Here is a 12,384-nt window from a genome sequence, read left to right as displayed (position 1 = left end):
AAAAATCCCCCGCCTCTCCCTTTTCCCGACGATTGCAAAACCTTATATATAAAAACAGAAAAGAGTTTACAATCCCTAAAAATTGCAGACACTCTTTGGAATTATCTCTCTCTACATTTGTGCATTGTGCATTTCCATTTTAGATGTATACTTTTTTCTTAAATGAAAACTTTGAGTTTTCACTCTCCCTTCACCCCTTAAACAAAAGAGGCAAATCGATCACAATAAAATGAAAATTTAAGAGTTTATGTATCGAAAAAATTTAAAACAATAAAAAATGTATGTAAAGAAATTTTATTCACACACCACAAATGAACACAAAAGTTTTGATATCCATGTTTGGGAAATTCCACTAGTTCAACCCTTGATAGCATGGAATTTTATAAGAACGAGATTTCTTCTACATATCTTTTAAAAATGGATATGCATGGTTGAAACTTGTTAAAGATGCAAATGACCTATGGATCCAATCCTTTTAAAGAGAATAACAAACGCTCATTAAATTCTCTAGTGAACGTGTGGTGGGAGATTTACCCAAGTAAAACAAGCCATTATTTTGCCAATTTACAAAAAACTGACCTATCAATCATAGATGACTGTAAAGTGATTTATCATGCATAACGGGCTATATTTTTTTAAGAAATGACTTATTGATTGCGAGTCAACACTCAGTTAAAAATCCCCCGCCTCCCCCTTTTCTTGATGAATGCCAAACCTTATATATAAAAACTGAAAAGAGTTTACAATCCCTAAAAATTACAGACACACTTAGGAATTATCTCTCTCTACATTTGTGGATTGTGCTTTTCCATTTTAGATGTATATTTTTTTATTAAATCAAAACTTTTTGTTTTCGCTCTCCCTTCACCCTATAAAAAAAAGGCAAATAGATCACAACAAAATGAAAATTTTACAGTTTATGTATGGAAAAAATTTTAAACAATAAAAAACGTTAGTAAAGAAATTTTATTCACACCCCACAAATGAACACAAAAGTTTTGTAATCCAAGTTTGGGAAATTCCACTAGTTCAACCCTTGATAGCTTGGAATTTTATAAGAACAAGATTTCTTCTACACTTGTTTTAAAAATGGATATGCATTCTTGAAACATGTTAAAGATGCAAATGTTCTATGGATCCAAACCTTTTAAAGAGAATAACAAACGCTCATTAAATTCTCCAGTGAACGTGCGGTGGGATATTTACCCGAGTCAAATAACCCACTATTTTACCCATTTTCAAAATATAGACCAAACAATCATAGATGATTGTAAAGTGATTTATCATGTGTAACGGGCTATATTTTTGCAAGAAATGACTTAAGGATTGGGAGTCATCACTCAGTTAAAAATCCCCGCCTCACCCTTTTCCCGACTATTGCAAAACCTGATATGTAAAAACTGAAAATATTTTACAATCCCTAAAAATTACAGACTCTCTTTGGAATTATCTCTCCCTACATTTGTGTATTTTGCTTTTTCATTTTAGGTATACTATTTTCTTAAATCAAAACTTTGAGTGTTCGCTCTCCCTTCACCCCGTAAACAAAAAAGGCAAATAGATCACAACAAAATGAAAATTTTAGAGTTTATGTATTGAAAAAATTTAAAACAATAACAAATGCAAGTAAAGAAACTTTATTCACACACCACAAATGAACACAAAAGTTTTGTTGTCCAAGTTTGGGAAATTCCACTGGTTCAACTCTTGATAGCTAGGAATTTTATAATAACGAGATTTCCTCTTCACAAGTTTTAAAAATGGATATGCATGCTTGAAACATGTTAAAGATGCAAAGAACATACGGATCCACACCATTTAAACAGAATAACAAATGTTCATTAAATTCTCCAGTGAACGTGGGGTGGGATATTTACCCGAGTCTAACAAGTCATTATTTTGCCCATTTACAAAAAGCTGACCTAACAATCATAGATGATTGTAAAGTGATTTATCATGTGTAACGGGCTATATTTTTTTAAGAAATGACTTATGGATTGGGAGTCAACACTCTATTAAAAATCCTCCCCCTCTCCCTTTTCCCGACGATTGCAAAACCTTATATATAATAACTGAAAAGAGTTTACAATCCCTAAAAATTACAAATACTCTGTGGAATTATCTCTCTCTACATTTCTGCGTTGTGCATTTCCATTTTAGATGTATACTTTTTTCTTAAATCAAAACTTGGAGTTTTCATGCTACGTTCACCCCGTAAACAAAAAAGGCAAATAGATCACAACAAAATGAAAATATTAGAGTTTAGGTATGGAAAAAATTTAAAACTATATCAAACGTAAGTAAAGAAATTTTTCACATACCACAAATGAAGACAAAAGTTTTGTTATCCAAGTTTGGGAAATTCCACTAGTTCAACCCTTGATAGCTTGAAATTTTATAAGAATGAGATTTCTTCTACATATGTTTTAAAAATCGATATGCATGCTTGAAACATGTTAAAGATTCAAATGACCTAAGGATACAAATCCTTTAAAGAGAATAACAAACGCTCATTAAACTCTCCAGTGAACGTGCGGTGGGATATTTACCCGAGTCAAACAAGCCAATGTTTTCCCATTTATAAAAAGCTGACCTAGAAATCATAGATGGTTGTAAGGTGATTTATCATGCATAACGGGTTATATTTTTATAAGAAATGTCTTATGGATTGGGAGGTAACACTCAGTTAAAAATCCCCCGCGTCCCCCTTTTCCCGACGTTTGCAAAACCTGATATATAAAAACTGAGAAGAGTTGACAATCCCTAAAAATTATAGACACTCTTTTGAATTATCTCTCTCTATATTTTTGCATTTTGCATTTCCATTTTAGATGTATGCTTTTTTCTTAATTCTAAACATTGAGTTTTCGCTCTCCCTTCACCCCATAAACAAAAAAGGCAAATAGATCACAATAAAATGAAAATTTTAGAGTACATGTATGGAAAAAAATTAAAACAATAAAAAATTTAAGTAAAAAAATTTCATTCACAAACCACAAATGAACACAAAAGTTTTGTTGTCCAAGTTTGGGAAATTCCACTAGTTCAACTCTTGATAGCTTGGAATTTTATAAGAACGAGATTTCCTCTACACAAGTTCTAAAAATGGATACGCATGCTTGAAACATGTTCAAGATGCAAATGACCTATAGATCCAAACCTTTTAAAGAGAATGACAAACGTTCATTAAATGCTCCAGTGAACGTCCGGTGGGATATTTACTCGAGCCAAACAAGCCATTATTTTGCCCATTTACAAAAAGCTTTCCTAACAATCATAGATGATTGTAAAGTGATTTATCAAGCGTAATGGACAATATTTTTGTAAGACATAACTTATGGATTGGGAGTCAACACTCAATTAAAAATCCCCCGCCTCCCCCTTTTCCCGACATTTGAAAAACCTGATATATAAAAACTGAAAAGAGTTTACAATCCCTTAAAATTACAGACAATTTTTGGAATTATCTCTCTCTACATTTGTGCATTGCGCATTTCCATTTTAGATTTGTAATTTTTTCTTAAATCAAAAGTTTGAGTTTTCGCTCTCCCTTCACCCCGTAAGCAAAATAGGGTAATAGATCACAATAAAATGAAAATTTTAGAGTTTATGTATGGAAAAAAATTTAAAAGAATAACAAATGTAAGTAAATGAATTTTAGTCACACTCCACAAATGAACGCAAAAGTTTTGTTATCCAAGTTTGGGAAATTCCACTAGTTCAACCCTTGATAGCTTTGAATTTTATAAGAACGAGATTTCTTCTACACATGTTTTAAAAATGGATAAGCATGCTTGAAACATATTAAAGATGCAAATGACCTATGGATCCAAACATTTTAAAGAGAATAACAAACGCTCATTAAATTCTACAGTGAACGTGCGATGGGATATTTACCCTAGTCAAACAAGCCATTGATTTGCCTGTTTACAAAAATTGACCTAACAATCATAGATGATTGTAAAGTAATTTATCATGCGTAATGGGCTATATTTTTGTAAGAAATCACTTATGGATTGGGAGTTAACACTCAGTTAAAATTCCCCCGCCTCCCCCTTTTCCCGACCATTGCAAAACCAGACATATAAAAACTAGAAAGAGTTTACAATCCCTAAAAATTATAGACACTCTTTTGAATTATCTCTCTCTACATTCATGCACAATGCATTTCAATTTTAGACGTATACTTTTTTCTTAAATCAAAACTTTGAGTTTTTGCTCTCCCTTCACCCCGTAAAGAAAAAAAAAGGCAAATAGATCACAAAAAAATGAAAAGTTTAGAGTTTATGTACGGAAAATATTTAAAACAATAACAAATATAATTAAAGAAATTTTATTCACACACCACAAATGAACACAAAAGTTTGGTTTTCCAAGTTTTAGAAATTCCACTAGTTTAACCCTTTATAGCTTGGAATTTTATAAGAACGAGATTTCTTCTACACATATTTTAAAAATGGATATGCATGCTTGAAACATGTTAAAGATGCAAATGACCTATGGTTCCAAACCTTTTAAAGAGAAAAACAAACACATTAAATTCTCCAGTGAACGTGATGTACGATATTTACCCGAGTCAAACAAGCCATTATTTTGCCCATTTACAAAAAACTGAACTAACAATCATAAATGATTGTAAAGTGATTTATCACACATAACGGGTTATATTTTTTTAAGAAATTACTTATGGATTGGGATCAACACTCAGTTAAAATCCCCCGCCTACCCCTTTTCTCGATGATTACAAAACCTGATATATAAAAACTGAAAAGAGTTTACAATCCCTAAAAATTACAGACAAACTTTGGAATTTTCTCTCTCTACATTTGTGCATTGTGCTTTTCCATTTTAGATGTATACTTTTTTATTAAATAAAAAATTTGAGTTTTCGCTCTCCCTTCACCCCGAAAACAAAAAAGGCAAATAGATATCAACAAAATGAAAATTTTAGAGTTTATGTACGAAAAAAATTTAAAACAAAAACAAATGTAAGGAAACAAATTTTATTCACACACCATAAATGAACACAAAAGTTTGGTTATCCAAGTTCGAGAAATTCCACTAATTCAACCCTTGATAGCTTGGAATTTTATAAGAACGAAATTTCTTCTACATATGTTTTAAAAATGGGTATGCATGCTTGAAACATGTTAAAGATGCAAATGACCATTGGATCCAAATATTATAAAGAGAATAACAAACACTCATTAAATTCTCCAATAAACGTGCGGTGGGATATTTACCCGAGTCAAACAAGCCGTTATTTTGCCCGTTTACAAAAAGCTGACCTAACAATCATAGATGATTGTAAAGTGATTTATCAAGTGTAACGAGCTATATTTTTTTAAAAATGACTTATGGATTTGGAGTCAGCACTCGGTTAAAAATCCCCCACCTTCCACTTTTCCTGACAATTGCATAACTTGATAAATAAAAACTGAAAACAGTTTACAATCCTTAAAAATTACAGACGCTCTTTGTACTTATCTCTCTCTACATTTTTGCATTATGCATTTCCATTTTAGATTTATACTTTTTTCTTAAATTAAAACTTTGAGTTTTCGCTCTACCTTCACCCCGTAATATAAAAAGGCAAATAGTTCACAACAAAATGAAAATATAAGAGATTTTGTATGGAAAAAATTTAAAACAATAACAAACGTAAGTGAAGAAATTTTATTCACACAACAAATGAACACAAAAGTTTTGTTATCCAAGTTCGGTAAATTCCACTAGTTCAACCCTTGATAGCTTGGAATTTTATAAGAATGAGATTTCTGCTACACATGTTTTAAAAATGGATATGCACACTTGAAACATGTTAAAGATGCAAATGACCTATGGATCCAAACCTTTTAAAGAGAATGACAAACGCTCATTAAATTCTCCAGTGAAGGTATGTTGGGATATTTACCCGAGTCAAACAAGCCATTATTTTGCCCATTTACAAAAAGTTGTCATAAGAATCATAGATGATTGTAAAGTTATTTATCATGCGTAACGGGCTGTATTTTTGTAAGAAATGACTTATGAATTGGGAGTCAACACTCAGTTAAAAATCCCCCGCTCACCCCTTTTCCCGTCGATTACAAAACCAGAACTATAAAAACTGAAAAAGAGTTTACGAACCCTAAAAATTACAGACACTCTTTGGAATTATATCTCTCTACATTTGTGCATTGTGCATTTCCATTTTAGATCTATACTTTTTTCATAAATCAAAAATTTGAGTTTTCGCTCTCCCTTCACCCCGTAAACAAAAAAGGAAAATAGATCTCAAAAAAATGAAATTTTTTGAGTTTATGTACGGAAAAAATTAAAACAATAGCAAATATAATTAAAGAAATCTTATTCACACACCACAAATGAACACAAAAGTTTTGTTATCCAAGTTCGAGAAATTGCACTAGTTCAACCCTTGATAGCTAGGAATTTTATAAGAACGAGATTTTTTCTACACATGTTTTAAAAATGGATATGCATGCTTGAAACATTTTAAAGATGCAAAAGACCTATGGATCCAAACCTTTTAAAGAGAATAACAAACACTCATTAAATTCTCCAGTGAACGTGCAGTGAGATATTTACCAGAGTCAAACAAGCCATTACTTTGCCCATTAACAAAAAACTGACCTAACAATCATAGATGATTGTAAAGTGATTTATCATGCATAATAAGATAGATTTTTGTAAGAAATGACTCTTGCAGTGGGAGTCAACACTCAGTTAATAATCCCACGCCACCCCTTTTCCCTACGATTGCAAAACCTGATATATAAAAACTGAAAAAGAGTATACAATCCCTAAAAACTACTGACACTCTTTGGAATTGTCTCTCTCTACATTTGTGAATTGTGCTTTTCCATTTTAGATGTATATTTTGTTCTTAAATCAAAACTTAGAGTTTTCGCTCTCCTTTCACCCCTTAAAAAAAAAGGCAAATAGATCACAACAAAATGAAAATTTGAGAGTTTATGTATGGAAAAAATTTAAAACAATAACAAATGTAAGTAAAGAAATTTTTTCACACACCACAAATGAACAGAAAAGTTTTTGTTGTCCAAGTTTGGGAAATTCTGCTAGTTCAACTCTTGATAGCTTGGAATTTTATAAGAATGAGATTTCCTCTTCACATGTTTTAAAAATGGATATGCATGCTTGAAACATGTTCAAGATGCAAATGACCTATGGATCCTAACCTTTTAAAGAGAATAACAAACGCTCATTAAATTCTCCAGAGAATGTGCGGTGGGATATTTACCCGAGTCAAACAAGCCATTATTTTGCCCATTTAAAAAAAGCGGACCTAACACTCATAGATGATTGTAAAGTGATTTATCAAATGTAACGGGCTATATTTTTGTAAGAAATGACTTATGGATTTGCAGTCAACACTCAGTTAAAAATCCCTCGCCTCCTCGTTTTCTTGACGATTGCAAAACCTTATATATAAAAGCTGAAAAGAGTTTACAATCCCTAAAAATTATAGACACTCTTTGGATTTATCTCTCTCTACATTTGTGCATTGTGCATTTCCATTTTAGATGTATACTTTTTTCTTAAATCAAAACTTTGAGTTTTCTCTCTCCCTTCACCTCGTAAACAAAAAAGGCAAATAGATCACAACAAAATGAAAATTTTAGAGTTTATGTAAAGAAAAAATTTAAAACAATAAAAAATTTAAGTAAAAAAAATTTTAACACACACCACACATGAACACAAAAGTTTTGTTATCCAAGTTTCGGAAATTCCATTAGTTCAACCCTTGATAGCTTGGAATTTTATAAGAACAAGATTTCTTCTACACATATTTTAAAAATGGATATGCAAGTTTGAAACATGTTAAAGATGCAAAAGACCTTTGTATCCAAACCATTTAAGGAGAATAAAAAATGCTCATTAAATTCTCCTGTGAACGTGCGGTGGGATATTTACCTGAGTCAAACAAGCCATTATTTTGCCCATTAACAAAAAGTTGACCCAACAAACATAGATGATTCTAAAGTGATTTATCATCTGTAACGGGCAATATTTTTGTAAGAAATGACTTATGGAATGGGACTCAACACTCAGTTAAAAATCCCACGCCTCCCCCTTTTCCCGACGATTGCAAAACCTGATATATAAAAACTGAAAAGAGTTTACAATCCCTAAAAATTACTGACACTCTTTGGAATTATCTCTCCCTACATTTGTGCATTGTGGTTTTCCATTTTTGATGTATACTTTTTTCTTAAATCAAAACTTTGAGTTTTCTCTCTCCCTTCACCCCTTAAACAAAAAAGGCAAATAGATCACAATAAAATGAAAATTTAAGAGTTTATGTATGGAAAAAATTTTAAAAAATAAAAAATGTAAGTAAAGAAATTTTATTCACACACAACAAATGAACACAAAAGTTTTGTTATCCATGTTTGGGAAATTCCACTAGTTCAACCCTTGATATCATGGAATTTTATAAGAACGAGATTTCTTCTACATATGTTTTAAAAATGGATATGCATGCTTGAAACTTGTTAAAGATGCAAATGACCTATGGATCCAAACCTTTTAAAGAGAATAACAAACACTCATTAAATTCTCTTGTGAACGTGCAGTGGGATATTTACCCGAGTCAAACAAGCCATTATTTTACCCATTTACAAAAAGCTAACCTAACAATCATAGATGATTTTAAAGTTATTTATCATGCATAACGGGCTATATTTTTGTAAGAAATGACTTATGGATAGGGAGTCAATACTTAGTTAAAAATCCCTCGGCTCCCCCTTTTCCCGACGATTACAAAACAAGAAATATAAAAATTGAAAAGAGTTTAAAATCCCTAAAAATTAAAGACACTCTTTGGAACTATCTCTCTCTACGTTTGTGCATTGTGCATTTCCATTTCTGATGTATACTTTTTTCTTAAATTAAAACTTTGAGTTTTCGCTCACCTTTCACCTCGTAAAAAAAAAAGGCAAATATTTCACAACAAAATGAAAATTTTAGAGTTTATGTATGGAAAAAATTTAAAACAATAACAAATGTTAGTTTAGAAATTTTATTCACATACCACAAATGAACACAAAATCTTGGTTATCCAATTTTGAGAAATTCCACTAGTTCAACCCTTGATTGCTTGAAATTGTATAAGAACGAGATTTCTTCAACACATGTTTTGAAAATAGATATGCATGCTTGAAACATGTTAAAGATGCAAATGACCTATGGATCCTAACCTTTTAAAGAGAATAAAAAACACTTATTAAATTCTTCAGTGAACGTGAGGTGGCATATTAACCCGAGTCAAACAAGCCATTATTTTGCCCATTTACAAAAAGCTGACCTAAAAATCATGTATGATTGTGAAGTGATATATCATGCGTAACGGGCAACATTTTTTTAAGAAATGACTTATGGATTGGGAGTCAACACTCAGTTAAAAATCCCCCGCCTCTCTCTTTTCCCGACGATTGCAAAACTTGATTTATAAAAGCTTAAAAGAGTTTACAATCCCTAAAATTACAGACACTCTTTGAAATTATCTCTCTCTATATTTTTACATTGTGCATTTCCATTTTAGATGTATACTTTTTTCTTAAATCCAAACTTTGAGTTTTCGCTCTCCCTTAACCCCGTAAACAAAAAAGGCAAACGGAAGACAACAAAATCAAAATTTTCCCGTTTATGTACGGAAAAAATTTAAAACAATAAAAAATGTAAGTAAAGAATTTTTTTTCACACACCACAAATGAACAAAAAATTTTGGTTATCCAACTTTGAGAAATTCCATTAGTTCAACCCTTGATAGCTTGGAATTTTATAAGAACGAGATTTCTTCTACACATATTTTAAAAATGGATATGCATACTTGAAACATGTTAAAGATTCAAAAGACCTATTGATCCAAACCTTTTAAAGAGAATAACAAATGCTCATTAAATTCTCCAGTGAACGTGGGGTGGGATATTTCCCCGAGTCAAACAAGCCATTATTTTGCCCATTTAACAAAAGGTGACCTAACAATCATAGATGATTGTAAAGTGATTTTTCATGCGTAACGGGCTATTGTTTTTTAAGAAATGACTTATGGATTGGGAGTCAACACTCGGTTAAAAATCCTCTACCTACCCCATTTCCCGACGATTGCAAAACCTTATATATAAAAACTGAAAAGAGTTTACAATCCCTAAAAATTACAGACACTCTTTGGAATTATCTCTCTCTAAATTTGTGCATTGTGCATTTCCATTTTAGATGTATACTTTTTTCTTAAATCAAAACTTTGAGTTTTCGCTCTCCGTTCACCCCGTAAAAAAAAAGGCAAATAGATCACAACAAAATGAAAATTTTAGAGTTTATGTATGGAAGAAAATTTAAAAGAATAACAAATGTAAGTAAAGAAATTTTATTCACACACCACAAATGAACACAAAAGTTTTTTTATCCAAGTTTGGGAAATTCCACCAGTTCATCCCTTGGTAGCTTGGAATTTTATAAGAACGAGATTTTTTCTACACATGTTTTAAAAATGGATATGCATGCTTGAAACATATTAAAGATGCAAATAACCTATGGATCCAAAAAATTCCACTAGTTCATCCCTTGGTAGCTTGGAATTTTATAAGAACGAGATTTCTTCTACACATGCTTTAAAAATGGATATGCATGCTTGAAACATATTAAAGATGCAAATGACCTATGGATCCAAATCTTTTAAAGAGAATAACAAACGCTCATTAAATTCTCCAGTGAACGTGCGATGGGATATTTATCGGAGTCAAACAAGCCATCATTTTGCCCATTTATTAAAAGCTGACCTAACAATCATAGATGATTTTAAGGTGATTTATCATGCGTAACGGGCTATACTTTTGTAAGAAATGACTTATGGATTGGGAGTCAACATTTAGTTAAAAATCCCCAGCCTCCCCCTTTTTCCCGACGATTGCAAAACCTGATATATAAAAACTAAAAAGAGTTTACAATCACTAAAAATTACGGACACTCTTTGGAATTATATCTCTCTAAATTTGTGCATTGTGCATTTCCATTTTAGATGTATACTTTTTTCTTAAATCAAAACTTTGAGTTTTCGCTCTCCCTTCACCCCATAAACAAAAAAGGTAAATAGATAACAACAAAATGAAAATTTTTGAGGTTATGTATGGAAAAAATTTAAAACAACAACAAATTTAAGTAAATAAATTTTATTCACACACCACAAATGAACACCAAAGTTTTGTTATCCATGTTTGCGAAATTCTACCAGTTCAACGCTTGATAGCTTGGAATTTTATAAGAACGTGATTTCTTCTACACATGTTTTAAAAAGGGATATGCACACTTGAAACATGTTAAAGATAGAAATGTCCTATGGATCCAAACCTTTTAAAGTGAATAACATATGCTCATTAAATTCTCAAGTGAACGTGCGGTGGGATATTTACCCGAGTCAAACAAGCCATTATTTTGCCCATTTACAAAAAGCTGACCTAACAATCATAGATGATTGTAAAGTGATTGATCATGTGCAATGGGATATATTTTTTTAAGAAATGGCTTATGGGTTGGGAGTCAACACTCAGTTAAAAATCCCCCGCCTCCCCCTTTTCCCGACAAATGCAAAACCTGATATATTAAAACTGAAAAGAGTTTACAATCCCTAAAATTTACAAACAATCTTTGGAATTATCTCTTTCTACATTTGTTCTTTGTGCATTTCCATTTTAGATGTACACTTTTTTCTTAAATCAAAACTTTGAGTTTTCGCTCTCCCTTCACCCAATAAACAAAAAAAGGCAAATAGATCACAACAAAATAAAAATTTTAGAGTTTATGTACGAAAAAAATTTAAAACAATAACAAAAGTAAGTAACGAAATTTTATTCACACACAATAAATGAACACAAAAGTTTTGTTATCCATGTTTGTGAAATTCCACTAGTTCAACGCTTGATAGTTTGGAATTTTAAAAGAACGTGATTTCTGCTACACATGTTTTAAAATTGGATACGCATGCTTGAAACATGCTAAAGATACAAATGTCCTATGGATCGAAACCTTTGAAAGAGAATAACAAACGCTCATTAAATTCTCTAGTGAATGTGCGGTGGGATATTTACCCGAGTCAAACAAGCCATTATTTTGCCCATTGACAAAAAGTTGACCTAACAATCATAGATGATTGTAAAGTGATATATCATGTCTAACGGGCTATATTTTTGCAAGAAATGACTTATGGATTGGGAGTCAACACTCAATTAAAAATCCCCCGCCTCCCCCTTTTCCTGACGATTGCAAAACCTGATATATAAAAACTCAAAAGAGTTTACAATCCTTAAAAATTACAGACATTCTTTGGAATCTCTCTACATTTGTGCATTGTGCATTTCCAATTTA

Source organism: Aristolochia californica, unplaced genomic scaffold (genome assembly GCF_029961685.1).
Source record: "Aristolochia californica isolate CCGP_79_NKW_82.1479 unplaced genomic scaffold, dmAriCali1.0.hap1 SCAF_2, whole genome shotgun sequence".
Taxonomy (NCBI): Eukaryota; Viridiplantae; Streptophyta; class Magnoliopsida; order Piperales; family Aristolochiaceae; genus Aristolochia; species Aristolochia californica.
The sequence above is the reverse complement of the archived record's forward strand: the minus strand, read 5'-3'. Positions refer to the sequence as shown.